Source organism: Manis javanica, chromosome 2 (genome assembly GCF_040802235.1).
Source record: "Manis javanica isolate MJ-LG chromosome 2, MJ_LKY, whole genome shotgun sequence".
NCBI lineage: Eukaryota > Metazoa > Chordata > Mammalia > Pholidota > Manidae > Manis > Manis javanica.
Genome location: NC_133157.1, coordinates 26,817,328 through 26,833,209, shown reverse-complemented (window position 1 = coordinate 26,833,209; position 15,882 = coordinate 26,817,328). Strand labels below are relative to the sequence as shown.

General features: G+C 36.9%; 1 long non-coding RNA gene across 1 annotated transcript in view; it reads right to left on the bottom strand.

The window, feature by feature from the left end:
• Positions 1–15,882, bottom strand: part of LOC140847224 (uncharacterized) — a 314,063-nt gene that overhangs the window by 244,776 nt on the left and 53,405 nt on the right. The window lies entirely within an intron of this gene.

The window sequence follows — 15,882 nt, the reverse complement described above, 5'->3', positions numbered from 1 at the left end:
TTCAGTCATGCTCACATTGACATGACCTAACATCAAGCAGATTATATCAACAATTTCCATGATGAGAGCAAACCACACTTTATTTATGAACAGGAAGTTCTGACTTAACAGGGGAATTATTATGACATTTAACCATGACTATCTTTTAAAATCAATATCAACCCAGGGAATTCAATCATTTTATATGGATGTCATGAAATATTCTTCCAGCATGGAAACAAGTGAAATCATCATGTGTATTGTTAAAAAGAAGGGAAGAAAATTTGACAACAGTACTCTTTTTTGACAGTGGACAGCATTTTTAAAAAGTCATTGACCAAAAGATGCATCATAATTCCGAGCAATGAGAAAGCAACGTATGCCATGAAAAATAGTATATGCTTCAACAAATCAAAGAGCACTTCTCAAAGTTGTTAACTATGCAAGTACTTTTTCAGTATATGGGCATATAATGAAATGATGAGCATGTTTCTCATTAATGAATGTTCAGTAGAAAAGGGAATTAAGTAGTTTAATGGGAAGACAGTGAAAGCTATATTACAAAAAAAATGGAAGACAGACTGTAACTGCAAGGAGTTTTATAAGCAAATTATGCAAAACAAAGAAATGCTAAGTAGAACCAAGCAATTATAGAAATATAATTAAAGAGATATACAGTATAGTTATAATTTATTTCAAATAAACAAGTAATTTTCAGTACAAGTACTTCCTGTGCAATATTTTTCTCTTATCCCAGTGTACACATGCAAAGACAATTAGAAATAATTCAAATTTAACTACACATCACCTATTTTTATTTCTTAACCTGGCCACTCAGAGCTAAGAAGAGGTGAAGAATGAAGAAATCACTACAAGGGCACCCAGAGCAACCTGCCTAGAGAATTCCCTCCTTCTGCTTTATTTCCAAACAAAAGCTGCAATATTTTTATGAGTGAAGAAAAGGACTTATAAAAGAACAGCATTCAGAAGCAGTTGAAAAAAAGTACCCTAAGAATCAGGGTTTTCGGGTAAGGATACACATTTTCACATGCCCCAAGTGTAGTACAATGGGCTCACAACCTCAGGTAGTTCAAACTTTCAACTCACCTGACAAATAGCACAAGTTACGGCCTGAACTTTTGCCTCTTCTTCATCAGGTACACACTCTGACCAAGGTACATCAGGGGGAAATGAATTGCACAGAGAAGAAAAATGTGATAAATGGTGAACACAACCATTATAAAAAACAATAAAATTAGAAAGCCAAGATCACATAAGAAAAAATTCATTAAACAGAGAGCAAAAATTTTGAGTGAAAAAAACAAAATCCTTAAAGAGATAAGGAAGAGTACTGGCATAAAGCAGGAATAAGAAGTTACAAAAAAGAATTACATGGTAACACTAAGTATAAAATAAAACAATTGAAAGAAGGAACTCAGCAAATGGGTTATAAAGCAGAATGAATACTATGACCATATGATGGGTCCTAAAATAAGTTCCAAATAGTTTCAAACAACTTAAATCATTCACTGAATGTTCTTTGACCATGTAGAATTAAGAGAGAAAAAAAATGTTTAAAGAAAATATAATGTAAAAAACTCAAAGTTAGGAACTTAACATAATGCACTCCTAGTAACACAACATGAGGAAGAAAAATCACAACAAAAATAAAACATTTGAACAGAATAATCATGAAGACGCTCATAAAAACTTATGGAATCCAGCTAAAGTCAGTGATTAGAAGAAAATTTATAGCCCAAAATATATTAGAAAATGTTCTTAGATTCTACCTCAAAGTATCAAGAGAGAAAGTCAAACCAATATGTTGAAAGTCAGTGCAATGCCCCTCTATCAACTGTTAAGCCTATCCATTGAATTTTTTGTTTCCATTACTGTATTTTTCAGTTCTGATATTTCCATTTGATTCTCATTTATAGTTTCTATATCTTCCCAGATATAGAAATACTATCTATTTCTCTTCTTAGGAACTCTATTTTTTCATGTGTCCAGTGTGTGGTGTGCATCATTAGTACCTGAAGTATTTACAACGGTTGCTTCAAATTTCTTGTCAAATGATTGCAACATGTGCTCACATTGTTGCTGCATCTGGGGATTGTCTTTTACATTCAAATTGAGATACCGATTCTGTGTATGAGCAATGATATTCATTCATATCCTATGTATTTGGGATACTATGAGAATCTGGATCTTATCTAAATCTTGTTTTTTAGCAGGTTTCCTCTAAAACCATTCCTTTAGGGAAAAGAGTCCCTGCCTCAGTCGTGGCAGATGGGGCAAAAGTACAGACTGCTCACATGGCCTTAACGACGCCATGAGAGTGGAAGAGTTTATTACCACTGATCTATGATGAAAGCACTGACTTCTCACTAACCCTCCCTGAAATCCTGCCTGGAAAAGGGCACAGTTGGAAGAGGGTGAAGAGGGTGGAAATCTAGGCTTCCCATTTGATATTTGCTAAAGTAAGAGAGGAGGGCTGCAGTATTTGTCATGTTTGGCTGGAATAGGGCAATTATCGCCATAATATTTTCTGTCTTGCTAAGCCACTCCTTTCCTGGCCCTTTATCTAGAAAGAGTAAGATTTTCTTGGGGATTCTTTTGCTTGTTCCCACTGGATCTTCCAAGATGTAGTCTTGCAATATATAGAAGGTAAAATGAAAACCCAGGAAATTTACTGCCTTGTGGGTCCTTAGGTCCCAAAGTCCCTAGCTGGTCTTCTTTCTCTCCACCTTTCAGAGTCTTCTTATGTGTATATATATTTATATAATGTACAGATTCTGAAGTGTATTTAACAGAATCAGAAGAAGTGTCTATTCTACCTTGTCTGTAACCAGAAATCCCTGTATCTATTTAAAAAGTGAACCCATTCTCATAATTTTTCCTAAAACATACTCCAGCCCAAATGACTTCATAGTGAATTACTGCAATCCTTTAAGGAAGAAATATATTCAATTTGACAATTTATTCTCAGACAGAAACAGTAGAAAATTTTTCCAATTAATTTTACATGGTAAATGTGAACTTGATACCAAAATCTATAAGGACAATTTTTTTATTAAAGTATCATTGATATACAATCTTATGAAGGTTTCACATGGACAGCCTTGTGGTTTCAACATTCACCCATTTTATCAAGTCCTCACCACCCCCATCCCCCATTGCAGTCACTGTCTATCAGCCTCATAAGATGCTATAGAGTCATTACTTGTATTCTCCCTGCTGTACCGCCTTCCCCATGACCTACCTATATTGTGATTGAGATTTATAGTGCCCCTTAATCCCCTCTCCCTCCCTCTGCACTCATCCTTGCCAACTCCTTCCTGTTGGTAACCGGTAGTCCCTTCTTGGGTTCTGTGAGTCTGCTGCTGTTTTGTTCCTTCAATATTGCTTTGTTGTTATACTCCACAAATGAGTGAAATCATTTGGGTACTTGCTTTCTCCACCTGGCTTATTTCACTGAGCATAAAACCCTAGAGCTCCAACATGTTGTTGCAACTGGTAGGATTTGTTTTCTTTTTATTACTGAATAATATTCTATTATGTATATGTACCACATCTTCTATATCCATTATAAGGACACGTTTTAAAAGTAAAATTAAAAACTTTCCTGCCATGAACACAATTTGAAAAGATACTAAGAATAATTATAACACTGAATGAAGTGTTATATAAAAGAATGATGGATTACAGGTAAGTGGAATTAATTCTAGAAATGTAAAAGTGGTTTAGCATTCAAAAATCAAACAGTAGGGGAGAAAAAAATATGAGAAGTGAGGCAGAAATCTCCTCCCAAAACTACATATAATATGAAAATACAGCAAATACAACTATTCCTAAAAGAGTGACCAGAAGTAAGATTGCACCATTCAGTCTACATTTGGGAAAAGAGAAAGGAAAATCTACATCATGGAAAAGGGTAAAGTAACAAGGCTGCGACCTGGCAGGAACCGAGCACTCCCTCTACCCCAGCTCACTGGCAGGAAGAGGAGAAAGAGAGCGGGGAGGGAGTAGAAGCCCAAAACTGCTAAATACCCAGCGCGAGAAATCTACTCCAGGAGCATTAAACCCATACTGTGTGGTGTTCAGGAGATCAGAGGGGTTGAAAAGCAAAGTCAGGGACAGACTCCAGTGTCTTATAGAGAAAAGGTTCCTGCAACCTGCTATGGGACAAAAAAAAGGTGGACACTTTGAAAGACTTCTCAACAGTGAGAGAGTTGCTAAAGGGACAAGGATTACACAAAGTTTGGTGCTCATGAGAGGGACTGCATGGACAAAATCATCCTGGCACACTTAGCCCAGCAAGTTGGGAACTTTCAGGAGCTTCAGGCACTCCATCCCTCAGGCTGGCAACACAGCCCCAAGGCCTCCCACTGCGATAAGCAGCCTGCCACTCTTTCCTCATTTCTGGCACCTAGTGCAAACTTGCAGCCCCTGCCATCATGCCAGGCTAACAGGAGGGTAGCCCCACCTAAAGCAACTACAGCAGCTTAATGCAGAGGCTGCTCCTTGTGTGCACAGCTATCTGGCCCTGACAGTGCAGGCAGGTACTGCAGCCGGGAAGCAGGAAAGAGCTCTGCCCTCCCGGGAGGAAATAGCACTGCTTGACTGAAACCCCTGCCATTGCTCCAGACCAGCCAGATGGCAGCCCCACCTATGGAAGCTTAGGGCCTTAATGCAGAGGTTTCTCCCTGCTTGCCACTCACTGGCTCCGACAGCAGAGGCAGGCACAGTGGCCAGGGCTTTGTCCTCCAGGCAGGCACTGGCGCAAATGAACTGTAGCACCTGCAATTGCTCCAGGCCAGCCAGAGGGGAGCCCAAACTATGGCAGCTTAGAGCTTTAACACACAGGCTGCTCCCAGTACACAGCTCACTGGCCCTGACAGTGGAGACAGGCACTGCAGCCAGGAAGCAGGAAATGGCTCTGTCTTCACAGCAGGCACCAGCACTGCTCAGCTGTAACCACTACCATCACTCAGGTGCCCAGGAGCTGGGCAGCTCCAAAGAGCTTCTGGGAACTAGAGGGCGCTACATACACAAACCTAGTATTTCTCATTAGCCAATAGGATTATGAAAAGGCAGAAGAAACTTGTTCAAACCAAAATCTCTCACATAACAGAAAGTGGGCTCAATGAAACTGAAATCAACAATCTTCCTGAAAAAAAATTCAAGTCATAATCATGCTAATGGAGCTACAGAAAAAATATTCAAGAGCTAATGGATAATTCAAGAGGGAGATAGACACCTTGAAAAATACAGTAGCTGAAATGAAACATACAATGGACAGATTTAAAAGCAGATTAGATGAGGTAGAGGAGAAGGTAAATGGAATAGAAATTAGAGAACAGGAATACAAAGAAGCTGAGACACAGAGAGAAAAGAGGATCTCTAGGAATGAAAGAATAGTAAGAGAACTGTGTGACCAAACCAAACGGAACAATATTTGCATTATAGGGGTACCTAAAGAAGAAGAGAGAGAAAAAGTCATAGAAAGAATCTGAGGAAATAATTGATGAAAACTTCCCCAGTCTGGGGAAGGAAATAGTCTCTCAAGCCATGGAAGTGCACAGATCTCCCAACACAAGAGAACACCAAGACATATAATAATTAAAATGGCAAAGATTGAGGATAAGTACAGAGTATTAAAAGCAGCCAGAGATAGAGAAAAAATCATCTACAAAGGAAAACTTAACAGGCTATAATCAGACTTCTCAGCAGAAATGTTACATGCCAGAAGAGAGAGGCATGATATATTCACTGCAATGAAACAGAAGGCGCCTCAAGCCAGGAATACTCTACACAACAAGATCATCATTTAAATTTGAAGGAGGGATTAAACAATTTCCAGATAAGCAAAAGTTGAGGGAATTTACCTCCCACAAACCATCTTTACAGTGTATTTTAAAGGGACTACTCTAGATGGAAGTGCTCTTAAGACGAAATAGCTGTCACCAGAGAAAATAAAACCACAGTAAAAGAAGCAGACCAATTAATTACTTAGGAAATGCAAAATTAAATCAACTACCCACAAAGTCAGTCAAGGGATACACAAAGAGTACAGAATATGTCACCTAACATATAAAGAGTGGAGAAGGAAGAAAAAGAAGGGAGAAAAATAAGAATCTTCAGATTGTGTTTCTAATAGCATAGTAAGGGAGTTAAGTTAGACTGTTAGACAGTAAAGAAGCTTCCTTGAACCTTTGGTAACCATGAATCCAAAGCATGCAGTGGCAAAAAGTACATATCTATCGATATTCACCCTAAATGTAGATGGTTTTAATGCACCAATCAAAACACACAGAGTTACAGAATGGACTAAAAAGCAATACCCATCTATATGCTGAAGCTCAGAAGATAAAAAAGCAAGACCCAGGTATACACTACACTTCAAACTTAAAGATATAAATGGACTAAAAGTGAAGGACAGAAAAAGATATTTCATGCAAACAATAGGGAGAAAAAAGCAGGAGCTGCAGTACTTCTATCAGATAAAATAGACTTCTAAACAAAGAAAGGAACAAGAGACAAAGACAGACTATATAATGATAAAAGAGTCAGTTCAACAAGAGGATATAATCATTTTAAATATCTATGCAACATAGGAGCACACAATATGTGCAACAAATAGTAACAGAATTAAAGGGGGAAATAGAATGCAGTGCATTCATTTCAGGAGACTTCAACACACCACTCACTCCAAAGGACAGATAGATCAGACAGAAAATAAGTAAGGACACAGAGGTACTGAACAACACATTAGAACAGACGGATCTAACAGATATCTACAGAACACTCCACCCAAAATCAACAGAATACACATTCTTCTCAAGTGCACATGGAACATTTTCCAGAACAGATCACATACAAGGCCACAAAAGGAGCATCAGTAAATTCAAAAAGATGGAAATTCGACCAACCAACTTCTCAGATCACAAAGGTATGGAATTAGAAATAAATTCTACAGAGAAAACAAAAAGGCTTACAAACACATGAAGGCCTAAAACAAGCTCTTAAATAATGAATGGATCAATGACCAAATTGAAACAGAGATCAAGCAATACATGGAGAAAAATGAAAACAACAGCTCAATGCTGCAAACTTCTGTTGGACACAGTGACAGTAGTTCTAAGAGGAAAGTATATAGCAATTCAGGCATATTTAAAGAAGGAAGAGCAATACTAAATAAATACCCAAAATTCATAACTAATGAAACTGGAAAAAGAACAAATGAGGCCCAAAGCCAGTGGAAGATGGGACATAATAAATATCAGAGAAGAAATAAATAAAACTGAGAAGAATAAAAAAATAGAAAGCATTAATGAAATCAAGAGCTGGTTCTTTGAGAAAATAAACAAAATAGATAAACTCCTAGCCAGACTTCTCAAGGATAAAAGAGAATCTATATGCATAAACAGAATCAGAAATGAGAAAGGAAAAACTTTACAGACACAACAGAAATATGAAGAATAATTAGAGAATACTATGAAAAATTATATGCTAACAATTTGGATAACCTAGAAGAAATAGACAACTTTCTAGAAAAATACAACCTTCCAAGGCTGACCCAGGAAGAAACAGGTAATCTGAACAGAACAATTACCAGCAAATGAAATTGTAATGGTAATCAAAAAACTACCCAAGAACAAAACTCCAGGACCAGATGGCTTCACCACTGAATTTTATCATACATTTAGTGAAGACCTAATATCCATCCTCCTTGAAGTGTTCCAAAAAGTAGAAGAGGAGAGAATACTTCCAAACTCATTCTATGAAGACAGTATGACTTTAATACCAAAACCAAGTGAAGACAACACACAAAAAAAAGAAAATTGCAGACCAATTTTCCTGATGAATAGAGATTCAAAAATACTCAATGAAATATTAGCAAACTGAAATAAAAAATACATCAACTAGATCATCCATGATGATCAAATAGGATTTATTCCAGGGATGAAAGGATAGTACAATATGTGAAAAACCATCAACATCATCCATTACATCAACAAAATGACAGACAAAAATCACATGATCATCTCCATAGTTGTTGAAAATTCATTAACAAAATTCAACATCAATTTATAACAAAACTCACAACAAAATGGATATAGAGGGCAAATATCTCAACATAATAAAGTCAATACATGACAAACCCACAGCCAACATCACACTTAACAGTGAGAAGCTGAAAGCTTTTCCTTTAAGATTGGGAATAAGACAAGGATGCCCACTCACCCCACTTCTACTCAACATAGTTCTAGAGGTCCTAGCCACTGCAATCAGACAACACAAAGAAATAGAAGGCATCCACATTGGTAAGGAAGAAGTCAAACTCTCCCTGTTTGCAGATGACATGATATTGTACATAAAAAACCCTAAAGAATCTATTCCAAAACTACTGTATCTAATATGTGAATTAAGTAAAGTTGCAGGAAACAAAATTAATACACAGAAATCTGTGGCATTCCTATACACTAATGATAAACTAGCAGAAAGAGAAATCAGAAAAACAATTCCATTCACAATTGCATCATAAAGAATAAAACACCTAGGAATAAGCCTAACCAAAGAAGTCAAAGACTTATACTCTGAAAACTACAAGAAACTCATGAGAGAAATTAAAGAAGATACCAATAAATGGAAACACATCCCATGCTCATGGATAGGAAGAATTAATATTGTCAAAATGGCCAGCCTGACTAAAGCAATCTATAGATTCAATGCAATCCCTATCTAAATACCTACAGCATTCTTCAATGAACTAGAAAAAATAGTTTTAAAATTCATATGGAACCAGAAAAGATCCCGAATAGCCAAAGCAATCCTGAGAAGGAAGAATAAAGTGGGGCAAATTACTCTCCCTGACTTCAAGCTCTACTACAAAGTCACAGTACTCAAGACAATTTGGTACTGGCACAAGAACAGACCTATAGACCAATGGAACAGACTAGAGAGCCCAGATATAAACACAAGTATATGTGGTCAATTAATGTATGATAAAGGAGCCATGGATATACAATGGGGAAATGACAGCCTCTTCAACAGCTGGTGTTGGCAAAACTGGACAGCTACATGTAAGAGAATGAAACTGGATCATTGTCTAACCCCATACACAAAAGTAAATTCAAAATGGATCAAAGACCTGTATGTAAGTCATTAAACCATGAAAGTCTTAGAAAAAAATATAGGCAAAAATCTCTTAGACATAAACATGAGCACCTTCTTCATGAACACATCTCCAGGCAAGAGAAACAAAAGCAAAAATGAACAAATGATACTGTATCAAACTAAAAAGTTTCTATACAGCAAAGGATGCCATCCGTAGAACAAAAAGACATCCTACAGTATGGAAGAATATATTCATAAATGACATAACAGATAAGGGGTTGACATCCAAATTATACAAAGAGCTCACGCACCTCAACAAACAAAAAGCAAATAAGCCAATTAAAAAATGGTCAGAGGAGCTGAACAGACACTTCTTCAAAGAAGAAATTCAGATGGCCAACAGGCACGTGAAAAGATGCTCCTTATGACTAATCATCAGAGAAATGCAAATTAAAGCCACGATGAGATATCACCTCACACCAGTTATGATGGCCATCATCCAAAAGACAAGCAACAACAAATGTTGGCGAGAACGTGGAGAAAGAGGAACCCTCCTACACTGCTGGTGGGAATGTAAATTAGTCCAACCATTGTGGAAAGCAGTGTGGAGTTTCCTCAAAAAGCTCAAAATAGAAATATTATTTGACCCAGGAATTCCACTCCTAGAATTTACCCTAAGAATGCCGGAGCCCAGTATGAAAAAGACACATGCACCCCTATGTTTATTGCAGCACTATTTACAGTAGCCAAGAAATAGAAGCAACCTAAGTGTCCATCAGTAGATGAATGGATAAAGAAGAGGTGGTACATATACACAATGGAATATTATTCAGCAATAAGAAGAAAACAAATCCTACCATTTGCAACAACATGGATGGAGCTAGAGGGTATTATGTTCAGTGAAATAAGCCAGGAGGAGAAAGACAAGTACCAAATGATTTCTGTCATCTGTGGAACATAAGAACAAAGAAAAAACTAAAGGCACAAAACAACAGCAGACTCATAGAACCCAAGAATGGACTAACAGTTACCAAAGGGAAAGACAGTGGGAAGGATGGGTGGGAAGGGAGAGATAAGGGGGTAAAAGGGGCACTATGACTAGCACACATAATGTAGGGGTGCAGGGACATGGGGAAGGCAGTGCAACACAGAGAAGACAAGTAGTGATTCTATAGCATCCTACTACGCTGATAGACAGTGACTGTAATGGGGTATGTGGTGGGGACTTGATATAGGAGGAGTCTAGTAACCATAATGTTGTTCATGTAATTGTACATTAATGATACCAAAAAAATATATGAAACAAAATGTTCCAATAATGGTAACATTTGGATGAACTCTCCTATAGATAACAATCATAAACTCTAGACAAAATATTTTTCTTAACTTTCTGAAATCAGCATCTCAGAGAGATATTTCCAAACCATTGTTCCCTGTAGCATTATTCACAATTGACTAGGTGAGGGAACAACCTAAATGCCCACCATAGAATGATTAAAGAAAAGATGGTATATACATACAATGGAATATTATTCAGCCTCTAGAAGAAGGAAACCTTGCCACATAAAACAACATGGATAAACCTTTGGGACCTAATGCTAAGTGAAATAAGCTAGTCATAAAAGAACAAATATTCCATGATTCCACTTATATGATAAATCTAAGATAGTGCAACTCATAGAAGCAAAAAGCAGAATGGTGGTGCTTGTCAGGGGCTGGGGAAGGAGGAAATGAGGAATTGTTGATCAACAAGTACAGTTTTGCATATCTAAGTTATAGAAAGTGAAGAGATAGGCCATACAACACTGTGCTATAGATAACAGTACTTATTGTACAGTTAAAAATTTGACTGGTTATATCTCATGTTAAATACTCTAAGGACAATAAAACAAAACAAATGAAAAAAACTTCCTAAAGTGGCCAAAAGCATCCAGAAAATGGCTGGGGTCAACCAACATTTGTAAGAAGGAATGGCACAGGGTGAGTTTCCTTTTTACTGGTTTTAAGGGAAGGACAAAGTCACCACTATGGGGTGACTAAAATGCATATTGGAAACTTCAATCTTACTGACTTGAAGAAGCAGAGAACAGAGTTTAGAAAGACCACAGCAACTAAAAATGTGGAAGAGAAAACCACAGAAAAGAGACAGCCAGAGTGGGAGCCCCAAATTTCTGTATAAATTCTGCCCAAATACTGGCTGACCCCTAAAACTACACAGAGCTAAAACTAAGATGGCCTGAACAGAGATTTCAGCTGCTGCTCACCTCAGAGAAGACAAGTTTTGAAATCTGAGTCCTGCAAAATACTGCCTGTTAAAACAAAACGTCAAGTTCCACCTGTAGCAAATTCCTTTCCAAAAAGAGTCACAGAAACAATAGTACTCCAAACGGCTCTCCTGGAACCTTGCTGGTCTACCCATCAAGAGGTAGACTTTTTCACCTTTGTGTATCCCTACAACACTGAATGAACAAACATATTAGGCATCAAAATTTAGCAAAGGGCCTAGAACATATTTGGATCTAAAAATGTGAAGAGAATTGTGTTCTTCTAACTACAGCCTACACAATTTTGGAGTGCTGGAGGAATGTAAGTGTGGCTGGAGTTAAAACACTAAGACCTGGAGGTGCACAGTAGGGTCAGGGGCCAGAAAGACAATAGAGGGTAAGTGGAGATAGAGGGGACAGCTGGGAGGCAAAGGCAGGAGGGCAGTGGACATTCCCTGAGGCTGTGCATCCAGAGCTTTGGTTATTACACCTTTATATCTGCTTTACCCCAAAAAGAAAAAAGGACATCACACTCATTTTCCATTATCTAAAAAGGGCACTATACCTTCTGACAATGGGAATTGACTTTTACTCACAGGAAATAAAAATGAAAGGAATCTCTGATTCCAGTCCTCCAAACCTGTCATTACCTTCAAAAGCCCCCCAAAAACTGATACCTTGCTGAGAATCCAAAACAAACTGTTTCAGTTCCATTTATGTTTTTCCTATTTTCCATTTAAAGATATTATAAAATTTATTAAAATTGCCTAAAAAATGGGAAAATACATCAATATTGTGAAGTATAAAAAGTAGGAAATAAGAAATGCAGTACGCTCTCAGGCATGTAAATATACTTTATGAATACATATATATCTAAATATTAATACTTATTGTACAGTTATGAATGGCTTTAATTCTTTAGGATTTTCCTGAACTTTCTACAATTTCTGTACTGAGTATGTATCATCTGTATAACCGGGAGGTAATAATTCAGAGGAAGAAGAAAAATTACTGTTTAAAAAGTTAGGTATAATCAGGTCTGACACATCATCCCTAATGTATCTAAAGGTTATTACCATCTAAATTATTTAAAGATTCAACTTTAAATCACTTCTGGGATTACAGAGTCTCTTGGAAGAAAACGAAGGCAGATTTAAATTGGCTACCAAAAACACCGGTGGGATCTCTGGAAATATTTAGGACTGAGGTAGGAAAATACTTATGTGACACATTAATGTACTGTTGCATGCAAATTTATAACACAACATTCTGTTTGGCAGAAAGTTGTATTTTTTCCTCTCCCTCACAACATGAATAGGTGTTTGTGATTGTGGGACACTTGACTATGGGCTTTACAGCATGGCTGTAGCTCTGGAAAGAAAGCTAAGAAGTCAAATCACTAAGGAGCAGCAAATGGTCACAGGAAGTTAGTGAAACACTGTGAAAAAGAGTTCTGTTTTTTTAAAAACTGAGGTCCCAATTGGTCCTGCTGTCTTTTGTAATGGAGATAAGGATCCTATACTGAAGATTTTGATTGGAACATTAGGACAAAGTTCATAAAAGGTATTTCCAAATAGGAAAAGGTGAATGGGTACTGGGAAATATGAATAATTTATTTTACTTTGAATAAGATGGTGAAAAAATTAAGGAATTATTGGGTGAAGAATATACCATAGATATATGTGAACATCATAAGTCACTTTCCCTTATCATGGAAAATGAAAAAATTCTAGCCTAGGGGTTCAGATTAAACTACATGCATTGGGCACCCAATCAATGCCAAAAACTTTTAGGCATGTTATATTAATCGTCAAAACAATCACAGAAATAGGTACTGATACCCTATGTTAAATGACACATCATGATGGGAACTATTAAGTGTTTTGCCCAAGGTTCATACAGCCAATACACCAAGGAGCCAAGATTGAAGCTTAGGTCCTCCAAGCCATGACCTTTCCAATAGGACATAGTGCTTTTTATTATCAGCAGTTAACAGGAGAAAGAAGTGTGAGGACTGGGGCACTTCAGGCTTCCAGAGACACAGGGCTATGGTTTAGCATAGCTGCTGAGATGGTCACAGCATGAAGATGAGCTGGCTGAATCAATCCCAGCAGCGATCCTAGCTCACTGAAGTTCCCAGCAGCAAAGAAGTGTTCTTGGTTTCCACCCAGAAATGTGAATGAGAAAATCCAGAATAATTCTCTAAACCACGTAAGAGAACAAAAAGAGACCTTACTCTCACTAGAGCACTATTGTTCATCATTAGCAAATTTGGGGTTCAGAAGGCTCACTTAATTGGACAAGCACTGCAGATATAGAACAAGGGATGTTGATACCATGAAGAGCATGTTTACAAACAGGAAAGGAAACTAACTGAAGCAGGAGAAAGGATGCAGTACTAAGTGCATTTGATTTCCTTCTGGGAGAGTGAGGCACAGCCTGTTTCAAGCAGTTCCTTGTGAAAAATCAGGGAGCCTGGTGAGTACATGCGCTTTACAAAGAAACCACTACTCTCTTCTATTGCTAAACAAGGGGAGAAGAGTGAATACTTCACAATCCAAGTCCTCCAGCAGAGTTTTCTTCCCTTCTGTAGGTGGTGTCCAAAGACCAGCATCAGTCTAATGACTGATCTTTTGGAAAGAGGTGGAAAAAAAACACAAACAAAAGAGAAAGCCAAGAAACTGCACCTTTACCTCTTTTTGGCAGAAATAAAGAAGGTAACAGTAGTCACTGATAGTCTCCCACACAACTCACAATGGGTAGCTTCTCTGACTTATCTCTTTACTGTGATACAGATGGGTGCCTTATGGTGTCCTGTCTACCCGGCCCACCTGGGACATTTGAAATGATGGACTCTTGAATCCTTTTCCAAAAATTGGGACTGTGTCAGTGTATCCACTCAGGATGGATATATTAAGGAAGTGATTGCTTGACATTGAAACATTAAATGACATTAAGTCAGTCAATGTAATAAATCAACACAAACATCTAATTTCCTTTCCATTAACTATTCTTACCCTTTTCTTGAATTTTAATGAAAAACAGGGTCAAAATTCCAGAAATCCTGCAGGTTTCATTGAAAATAAACATGTTTAATATTCTCTATTTAGTCATAACATATACATTCTTTAAAGAAAATTTAGAGAATGAGGAAAAATTAAGAATATTTATTGATAAGACCCAAAATCCCACATTTCAGAGAAAACTAGTTAACATTTTCTGTGGCATTTTTAGCCACAAAAATACAAACTGGGATCATTAATAGTGTTATGAAACTTCCTATTTTGATGAATAGTATAGAAAGGGCATTTTCCTTTCCCTTACTCTTCTTCAAGATTACAATTTTCACTGGTTGTGTAACATATGAGGGTATGTCTTCTTACATGTGTAGCAAGACCTGCAACCAACACAAACCAGAATTCCAGCAATGCAGAGGAAAAAACTTCTGTAACTCTTTAAATCATTACTGATCTTGAAGCATGAAAGGACATGCAATGTCATATATTTCTCTTATTCTATTCAATTGGTTGAACCAATCAGGGGAAAATGTTAAATAATAATAATAATAGTGCTAACACCAATCTTTGATTACTTTTAGGTATACACTCCAGAGTTTCAGCATTTCAAATCATGTGGCCCAAGGATTTGAAAGATGACCTTTATTAATTTTGTAACTTTTCTATCTATATGACTAAGAGATTTTACCAAAAGTGAGTATTGTTTTTTTCAAATGTTTTTTTTTTCATCTTGATGGATGACATGTGTTTTGTTCTATTTTATTGCCTATGCGTTTAGTATATTATATGGACAGATGTTCATGTATTAATTTGGAATATCATGAATTCCTGAAATAAATTATATTACTTTAGTACACAGTATAGATATGTTATTTATTATTTTTGCATATGTATATATACACATAAGTAGTATTGATCCACAGTATTCTGTCCTTGATAATTTTGGATAACAGGCAACTTTAGTTTGATAAAATGTTTTTGTAAAATGTTCCATAGTTTTTTTCATATTGACAAATATTATACAGCACAGAAATTGTTTCTTGGAAGTATAAAATAACTCTCATAAGCATTCTGCATCTATCATCCATTCTGAAAAACAGTCTCACAATGGGATCCCTACTGCCTACCACTGTATATATGGCACAGTTTGAATTAAATATATGAAGGAAGGAACAACTCCATAAGAAATGTAACTACAGAGTGTTGTGACAGTGCACAGAAGCCTCCGCACAACAAGACATGAGGAAGTTTTCCCAAAATGCTAATATTCTGAGGGACCCTTCTAGCTTAGGAAAATAACATAAAAATGTACAAAAGGGAGTGTAGTATTATGGGGAAAAAGAATCTCAGCGTGATCATGGCAGAGGATTTGCAGCATGAACAGTGCCTCCAGCATTTCCATAGTAGAGGAATATATAGCTTACAATGTACTTGGATGAGGAACTCAAGGACTTATCTTGAAGTTTTGTTCTATAGCAAGCACATTGTTTTAAACGGCTTGT